This window comes from Manacus candei, unplaced genomic scaffold, assembly GCF_025592945.1.
Source record: "Manacus candei isolate 608988 ecotype Guabito, Panama unplaced genomic scaffold, ASM2559294v1 h1tg000078l, whole genome shotgun sequence".
Classification (NCBI taxonomy): Eukaryota; Metazoa; Chordata; class Aves; order Passeriformes; family Pipridae; genus Manacus; species Manacus candei.
In genome coordinates, this window is record NW_026138126.1 from 320,768 (window position 1) to 330,115 (window position 9,348).

The 9,348-nt window shown below is 42.6% G+C and overlaps 1 pseudogene; it reads left to right on the top strand.

The window, feature by feature from the left end:
- LOC127481335 (NADH-ubiquinone oxidoreductase chain 2-like) overlaps positions 1-8,935 on the top strand; it is a 168,228-nt pseudogene extending 159,293 nt beyond the window's left edge.
- The last annotated feature ends 413 nt before the right edge of the window (positions 8,936-9,348 follow it).

The following is a 9,348-nucleotide window of genomic DNA, read 5'->3' on the forward strand; positions in this document are numbered from 1 at the left end:
TGTAGAGTAGTTGAGATTTTGGATACTTTGAGTTGAAGGGTCGCTAGTCCTTCTGGGCCTATTTTTTTATATCAGGATAGGTCGATTAAATGGGATGCAATGTTCTGGCCGTTGTTTAGGAGTTTAGTAGAGCTGAGGTGGTGTATAAGGGGGTTAAAATATCCTAGAGTGCTGGAGAAGTTTATAGTGATATTTTGTTTGGGGACAGAGAAGGTATGTGTGAGTTTTGATAGTTCTAATGCCAGAATGATGCCTAATGTTGTAATAATGATAGCAGTGGTTTTTGTGACCAGTGGTATGGTTATAGGAGGGGTTTTTGTAGGGGAGATATAAGAGGTAATTAATAGACCAGCTATAATACTTCTGAGAGCGAGACGAGTAATTGGTTTTGTGACTGCTGGGTTGTTTTCATTGATGGGAGCAATGGAGGGAATCCGGGTGTAGTCAGTTTGTACTAGTAGGGCTATAGGTAGGCTGTAAGTTGCAGTAAAAGCTGTAGCTACGAGGGTTAGGAGGAGTGCTCAGGTGTTTAGATAGGAGGTGTTAAGACTTTGGATAATGAGATCTTTTGAGTAAAACCCTGCTAAAAATGGTGTTCCTATGAGAGCTAAATTTCCGATTGTCAGGCATGAGGTAGTTGTAGGGAGTAGTTTCTGTAATCCTCCTATTTTTCGAATGTCTTGTTCACCGTTAAGGCTGTGAATGATAGACCCAGAGCAAAGGAAGAGTATGGCTTTAAAGAATGCATGCGTAGAGATGTGTAGGAAGGCTAGTTGAGGTAGATTTAGGCCAATAGTGACTATTATTAGTCCTAGTTGGCTGGATGTAGAGAAAGCAATAATTTTTTTGATGTCGTTTTGGGTAAGAGCGCATGTAGCGGCAAATAGGGTGGATAGGGCACCTATACAAAGGCACATAGTTAGGGCAATTTGGTTGTTACATAATATGTGGTGAGTGCGAATAAGTAGAAAGATTCCGGCAACTACTATTGTGCTGGAATGGAGTAGAGCAGATACAGGGGTTGGCCCTTCTATAGCTGCTGGGAGTCATGGATGCAGGCCAAATTGGGCGGATTTACCTGTGGCGGCTAGGATGAGCCCTAAGAGAGGGAGAAGGGATATTTGGTTTGGGGAGGATTGCTGTTGAATTTCTCAAGTGTTTATTGAGGATGCTAGTCATGCTATGCAGAGGATTAGTCCAATATCCCCAATACGGTTGTAAAGTACGGCTTGAAGTGCAGCGGTGTTGGCTTCTGCTCGACCGTGTCACCATCCAATCAGGAGGAAGGATATAATTCCGACTCCCTCTCAGCCGATAAATAAGAGGAATATGTTATTAGTGATGATTAAGATGAGTATTGCATTGAGAAAGATTAGAAGGTAAAGAGAGAATTTTGTGGTGTGGGGTTCTGAGGCTATATATCATGTTGTAAATTGAAGAATAGATCATGTTACAAATAGTGCAATAGGAAAAAAACGTTAAGGAGTGTTGGTCTATTTTAAGGCTAAAAGGGATTTTGAAGTTGGCAATAAATTTTCATTCTCAATAGAAAGTGGTATTTTCCATATTTAAGTAGATGGAGAGGATTATGGGAATTAAACTAACTATGAAGGAAGTTTTAACAGTGTGTATGATGGTTGTTGGAGAGTTTAGGTAGTTTTTGGATAGGAGGGGGAGTAGGATGGGTATAGAGAGGGTAGCCAGGGTCAAGAATATAGAGGTGTTGAGGATTAATGGGAAGTCCATTACTTTTACTTGGACTTGCACCAAGATGAATGGCTCCTAAGACCAGTGGATTGCTATTATCCTTTAAAAGTAAGGGGGCTGAGGTCTTAGGCTCAGATGCAAGAGTTAACAGTTCTTGTTGGTTAAACCTCCCCTCGGCAGGCAAGAAGAGTTTAACTTCTATTTTTAGGATCACAGTCTAATGTTTGGTTTAAAACTATGCTTGCATGTGGGAATTCCTGAGATTAGCTCTGGTTTTAGGATGAGGAGGAGGGAGGGTAGGATATGAAGTGTTGTAAGGAGATGTTCTCGTGTATTTGAATTTTGGGTGGTTGTAATATAGGTTGGAGTTGGACCTCGTTGGGTTATAAGGAGTATGTAGAGGGTATAGGCTGCAGTTAGTAGAGTTGCGGCTCCGGTTAGGATAATGGTGAAGGTGGATCAGCTGAAGAGTGCAATTATGATAGTTAATTCAGCTATCAGGTTAGTGGTAGGAGGAAGGGCTATGTTTGTTAGGTTGGCTAGGAGCCACCAGATTCCTGTTAGAGGTAAAAGGGGTTGTAGGCCTCGTGTTAGAAGGAGAGTACGACTATGTATGCATTCATAGTTTGTATTAGCTAGGCAAAATAGTATGGAAGAGGTGAGTCCATGTGAAATCATTAGGATTATGGTCCCTGAAAAGGATCAGTGGGTTTGGAGTATTGTTGCGGCAATGACTAGACCTATGTGGCTTACTGAGGAGTAGGCGATTAATGACTTAAGGTCGATTTGGCGTAGGCAGATGGAGCTTGTCATTAGTGCCCCTCATAAGGCTAGGGTTAAAAATGGGTAGTAGAGGTAGTCTAATAGGGAGTTTGTAATTATTGAGGTACGCATAATGCCGTATCCCCCAAGTTTGAGGAGGAGCGCAGCGAGAAGTATGGATCCTGCGATTGGTGCCTCTACGTGGGCTTTTGGGAGTCATAGGTGTAGTCCGTAAAGGGGAGCTTTCACTATGAAAGCGAGCAATAGGGCTAGACTTGATATGAGGCCTGTTCAGGAGTTTGTAAGAGATGAGTGTGAAAGTTTTATTATAGTGATGTGTATAGTTCCTGTTTGAGTGTGAAGATAGAGGATCACTACTAATAGGGGAAGAGAACTAATTAGTGTATAAAATAAGAGGTAGATTCCAGCACTTAAACGTTCTGGTTGGCTACCCCATCGTGTGATTAGAATTAGGGTGGGGATTAGGGTAGCTTCGAATGCGATATAAAATAACATCAGTTCTAAGGCTGAGAAGGCCAAGATAATGAATGGTTGGGTGAGGATTATGGTTATGGTAAAAATATATTTTCGTGTGGGAGGTTCTTGTTGAAGGTGATTTTGACTTGCCAGGATTATAAGAGGTAGAAGTCAACAAGATAGAACTAATAAGGGGGATGAAATTTGATCAGTTCCAAGTCATGGTGATAGGTTTTTGCTAGGGTAATAGGTTGAAGGAAGTCATTGTAAGCTAGCGGTTGCAATTAAGAGGCTGTGCGAGGTGACATTGAGTCATAGGAATTTTGGAGGAGATAAGAGGGTCATGGGGAGTAATATGACTGTGGGGAGAATAATTTTTAACATTGTAGAAGGTTTAGATTGTGTAAATGATCCGATCCGTGAGTTCGGGTGGAAGCTACTAGGACTGCTAGACCGGTGCCTGCTTCACAGGCTGAGAATGCTAACATAAGAATGGGCATTAAGGTGGGGGATGTTGTTTGGGTTTGAATAGGTCATATGGAGAGGGCAATGTATATTGATAGTATTATACTTTCTAAGCATAGCAGGGCAGAAATTAGGTGTATTCGGTGAAAGGCTAGTCCTAGACTACTTAGGGTGAAGGCAGAGTAGAAGCTTAAATGCAGAAAGGTCATTGAGAAAGTCACGGGGTAGGACTGTGGTTTGTTGAGCCGAAATCAACTGTCTTTGCTAGACTAACTTTCTGAAGTTATTCTGCTCATTCTAAGCCCCCTTGAATTCATTCATAAATTAGCCCTAGTGCGAGGAGGAGAATGACTGTGGAGGTTCATGTTAAGGTAGTGAGGGGGGAGAGGAGTTGAGTAGCCCATGGGAGGGGCAGTAGGAGGGCAATTTCTAGGTCGAACAAGAGGAATAAGATTGCGACAAGGAAGAATCGGATTGAAAATGGGAGGCGGGCAGAGCCCAGTGGGTCAAAGCCACATTCGTATGGGGATAATTTTTCTGAATCTGGATTTATTTGAGCTAATCAAAGGTTTAGTGAAGTTAAGATAATACATAGTGATAGAGAAATTGTGAATATAAAGAGGATGATGTTAATCGCCTTTCTCTGGTTTTGATCCAGATTTTAGAGATTGGAAGTCAATTGTAATTAATATACTAGAAGGGCAAGATCCTCATCAATGGATTGTTATGTAGAGGAACAGTCAGATAATGTCAACAAAATGTCAGTATCAGGCCGCTGCTTCAAAGCCAAAGTGGTGGTTGGATGTGAAGTGGAATTTTACGAGGCGGAGGAGGCAAATCAAGAGGAAGGAGGATCCAATGATTACGTGGAGACCATGAAATCCTGTGGCGACGAAAAAGGTTGATCCATAGACTCCGTTGGCAATTGAGAATGGAGCTTCATAATATTCTATTGCTTGAAGTGCTGTAAAGTATAATCCTAATAGGACGGTTATAAGTAGGGCTTGGGTAGCTTGGTTCCGATTGCCCTCTGTAATGCTGTGATGTGCTCATGTGACAGTGACTCCTGAGGCTAGGAGGATAGCAGTGTTTAGTAGGGGGACTTCTATTGGATTGAGAGGTTTGATTCCTATAGGAGGTCATTGTCCTCCGAGTTCTGGAGTGGGGACTAAGCTGGAGTGGAAGAATGCTCAGAAGAATCCTAGGAAGAAGAATGCTTCGGATGTAATAAATAAAATTATTCCGTAACGTAAGCCCTTTTGGACTGTAGGGGTATGGTAGCCTTGGAATGTGCTTTCTCGTACGATGTCACGTCATCATTGGAGTATCACTAGGATTATAGAGAGTAGGCCTAGGAGTAAGAGTTGGATAGAGTTGTGGTGAAATCATATGGCTAACCCAGAGGAAGTGAGGAGGGCGGCTGCTGCTCCAAAAATGGGTCAAGGGCTTGGGTCTACTATGTGAAATGAGTGGGCTTGGTGTGTCATTAAGGGTTAAATGTTTTCTTGTAAGTAAAGGCTTAGAAGAAGTACAAAGACATACGCTTGGATTATTGCCACGGCCACTTCTAGAATTGTTAAGAGGAGTAGAATTGTTAGAAGGGACACGGTAGGTATAATGGGAAGGAGGACGGTAGTGGCTGTTGAAATGAGTTGGATGAGTAGGTGTCCTGCTGTGAGGTTGGCTGTGAGGCGAACTCCTAAGGCTAAAGGGCGAATGAGAAGGTTTGTTGTTTCAATCATGATGAGGGCAAGAATTAGAGGCGTTGGGGTGCCTTCTGGTAGGAGGTGTCCAAGGGAAGCTGAAGGTTGGTTTCGTAGGCCTGTTAGCAGGGTGGCAAGTCATAGAGGGAAGGCGAGGGCTAGGTTTATTGATAGTTGGGTAGTAAGTGTGAATGTGTAAGGTAGGAGGCCTAATAGGTTAATTGTTAGAAGTATAATTATGAGTGATGATAGGATTAGGGTTCATTTATGGCCTTTTTTGTTTAATGGGGTTATTAGTTGTTTTGTGATTAAATGGAGAAATCAGAGTTGAAGAGCTGAAAGATGATTTGTAACTCATCGATTGCCAGGAGAAGGAAGTAATAGGGTTGGGAATAACAGTGAGATGAGGATAAGGGGGATTCCGAGGAGGGTTGGGCTTATGAATTGATCAAAGAAGCTTAGGTTCATGGTCAGTTTCAGGAATGGGTTTTTATAGTGGGTAGTGTTTTGTTGGAGGGTGAGTTAGTTGGGGTAAATAGTAAGAGTTTAGGTTGAAGGATAAGAGAAAAAGTGAATCATGAAGTTAGTATGATAAAAAGTCAAGGTGCAGGGTTTAGTTGGGGCATGTCATTAAGGAGGGTGAATAATCCTCTTTCTCTAGCTTAAAAGGCTAGTGCTGGTTCATAGCTTCTTAATGATTAGGATGTTAGAAGTGAAGATCAGTTTTCGAAGTGTGTTAGAGGGGCTGATTCTACTACGATAGGTATGAAGCTGTGGTTGGCTCCACAGATTTCTGAGCACTGACCGTAGAAGATTCCAGGACGGGTTGTGATAAAGGAAGTTTGGTTCAGTCATCCTGGAATTGCATCGGTTTTTACACCAAGGCTAGGAACAGCTCAGGAGTGGAGAACGTCTTCAGCTGTAACAATAATTCGAATCGGGGATTCTATTGGAATGACGATGCGGTTATCAACTTCTAGGAGGTGGAAATGACCGAGTGGTAGATCCATAGTTGGTAGTATGTAAGAGTCAAAAGATAAATCTTTAAAGTCTGTATATTCGTAGGATCAGTATCATTGGTGGCCAATAGCTTTGAGGGTGAGGTCAGGCTCATCGATTTCGTCTATCATGTAGAGGATTTGAAGGGATGGGAGGGCTAGTATAATTAGGACAATGGCAGGTAAGATTGTTCAGACAAGTTCTACTTCTTGTGCGTCGACGGTGTTGGAGGATAGTTTTTCTATAAGTATAAGAGCTAGTAAATACAGGACTAGGCTACAAATGGCTAGTGCGACTATTAGGGCGTGGTCGTGAAATTCAATAAGTTCTTCTATAATAGGGGATGAAACGTCTTGAAAACCAAATTGAGAGTGGTTGGCCATGGAGTTGGGATGGGATGTACTGGGTTTTCACCTGTGATTTAGTCTTGACAAGACTATGTAATGATTTTACTAACAACCCATAAGAAAGAAGCATGAGTGGTTTGATGCGGTTGGCTTGAAACCAGTTTATGAGGGTTCGATTTCTTCCTTTCTTGTACTTGGACAAAAGCTGGTTCTTCAAAGGTATGGTAGGGAGGAGGGCAGCCGTGAATTCATTCAATGTTTGTGGAGGTAAGTTCTGGTTGCACTACTTTCCGTTTGGATGCGAAGGTTTCTCAGATAATGAACATTAGTATAATTACAGCTACAATGGAGATGAGGGAGCCGATGGAGGATAGGGTGTTTCATAGGGTATAAGCATCTGGGTAGTCTGAGTATCGTCGTGGTATACCAGCTAGGCCTAGGAAATGTTGTGGGAAGAATGTTAGGTTGACCCCAAAGAATATTAGTCCAAAGTGGGCTTTAGCTCATGTAGAGTGAAGGGTGTAGCCAGTGAACAGTGGGAATCAATGTGTGAAGCCAGCAAAAATGGCGAATACTGCCCCCATAGATAATACATAGTGGAAATGTGCAACTATGTAGTAGGTGTCGTGCAGGGCGATGTCTAGGGAGGAGTTGGCAAGAACGATGCCTGTTAGTCCACCAATGGTGAAGAGGAAAATAAAGCCTAGGGCTCATAGTATGGGCGGGTCTCATTTGATTGTTCCACCGTGTAGGGTTGTTAGTCAGCTGAAGACTTTAATGCCAGTGGGGATTGCAATAATTATGGTGGTGGATGTGAAGTAAGCTCGGGTATCTACGTCCATTCCAACTGTAAATATGTGGTGAGCTCATACGATAAAGCCCAAGAAACCAATGGATAATATGGCTCAGACTATGCCTATGTAGCCAAAGGGTTCTTTTTTACCGGCGTAGTAGGCTACAACATGGGAAATAATTCCGAATCCTGGTAGGATAAGGATGTAGACTTCTGGATGGCCAAAAAACCAGAATAAGTGTTGATATAAAATTGGGTCTCCGCCTCCTGCGGGGTCAAAGAATGTAGTGTTTAGGTTTCGATCTGTTAGAAGCATTGTAATGCCAGCAGCGAGGACTGGTAGGGAGAGGAGAAGTAGAACTGCACTAATTAGGACGGATCAAATGAATAGAGGGGTTTGGTATTGTGAGAGAGCAGGTGGTTTTATATTGATTGCTGTGGTGATAAAGTTGATTGCCCCAAGGATGGATGAGACACCTGCCAGGTGAAGGGAGAAGATGGCAAGGTCTACTGATGCACCGGCGTGGGCTAGATTTCCGGCTAGGGGTGGGTATACTATTCATCCTGTTCCGGCCCCGGCTTCTACTGCAGAAGATGCTAGAAGAAGTAGGAAGGATGGAGGAAGTAATCACAAGCTCATGTTATTTGTTCGTGGAAATGCTATGTTGGGGGCACCAATTATTAATGGTACTAATCAGTTACCAAACCCTCCGATTATAATAGGCATTACTATAAAGAAAATTATAACGAAGGCATGTGCGGTGACGATTACATTGTAAATTTGGTCATCACCTAAAAGGGTGCCTGGCTGTCCTAGTTCTGCTCGAATGAGGAGACTAAGGGCTGTGCCGATTATACCAGCTCATGCGCCAAAAATAAGGTAAAGTGTGCCGATATCTTTGTGGTTAGTGGAAAATAGTCAACGGTTGATGAAAGTCATAGGTAAGATGGCTGAGTGTAGAAGCGTTAGGCTGTAGTCCTTTTTACAGAGGTTTGATTCCTCTTCTTATCGATTCTGTAGTGAAGTTCATGTTGAGTTGCAAGTTCATTGATGTGCATTAAACATGCGCCGGGATCTAGTAGACAGAAGCCTGTTGGTTGGGGCATTTAACTGTTGACTAAAATTTTATGGGATCAAAGCCCATCTGTCTAGGGGGAGGTTCTAGCTTAATTAAAGCATCTGAGTTGCATTCAGGAGATGCAGGTTAGTATCCTGTGTACCTTAACAGAAACTAAGAGGGATTAGCCCTTGTTTAAGGCTTTGAAGGCCTTTGGTTTAAATAACCTAAGTTTCTAAGGGATTGCGAGTACTATGGGAGATAGTGGTAGGAGTATAATTGATAAGGAGGTAAAGGTTGTGGTTAGGGTGTTAGTTGGTTTGTTAGTTTGTCATTGTTTTATGTAGTTAGTGAAGTTTGGGGGTAGTGTGATGGTTGCACAGTAGGCCAGTCGTAGGTAGAAGAAAAGTCCAAGTAAAGAGAGTAGGGTAATAGCTGTGGCTACTACTGTTAGTTCTTGTTTTGTGAGCTCTTGAATAATTAACCATTTGGGTAGGAATCCCGTTAGGGGAGGAAGACCTGCAAGGGAGAGGAGAGTGAGCATAAGGATTGTGGTTAGTGATGGAATTTTGGTTCATGTGGATATAACAGTGGATAGTTTTAGGGTATTGGTTGTGTTAAGGATGAAGAAGATGGCGGAAGTTGTTACAGTATATAGATAGAATGTAATTAAAGTCAGATTTGGGTTATAGTTGAGAATAATAGTTATTCATCCTAGGTGTGCGATAGATGAGAAATAAAAAGATTTTCTCTCTACCTCCTGGCCACTTCATGGGAAGCAGGGCTTCACCACACAGAGAAGCCGCTCAGAAGGCATGTATTGTAAAAAAATGGATTTTCCCCCTTTCCTGTTCCTTTCCTGAGTTCTTGTAGCTGAGCTGATGCCATATATTCTGCAATGTCCCTTTGGTCCATTTGGCTCAACTGACCTGTCTGTATCGCCTCCCATGATCTTGCCCCTGATTCAGGGGACGAAGATGACAATGCAGATGCTGCACCAGCCCTGCTCAGCAGTTGCCAAAGCACTGGTGTGATTA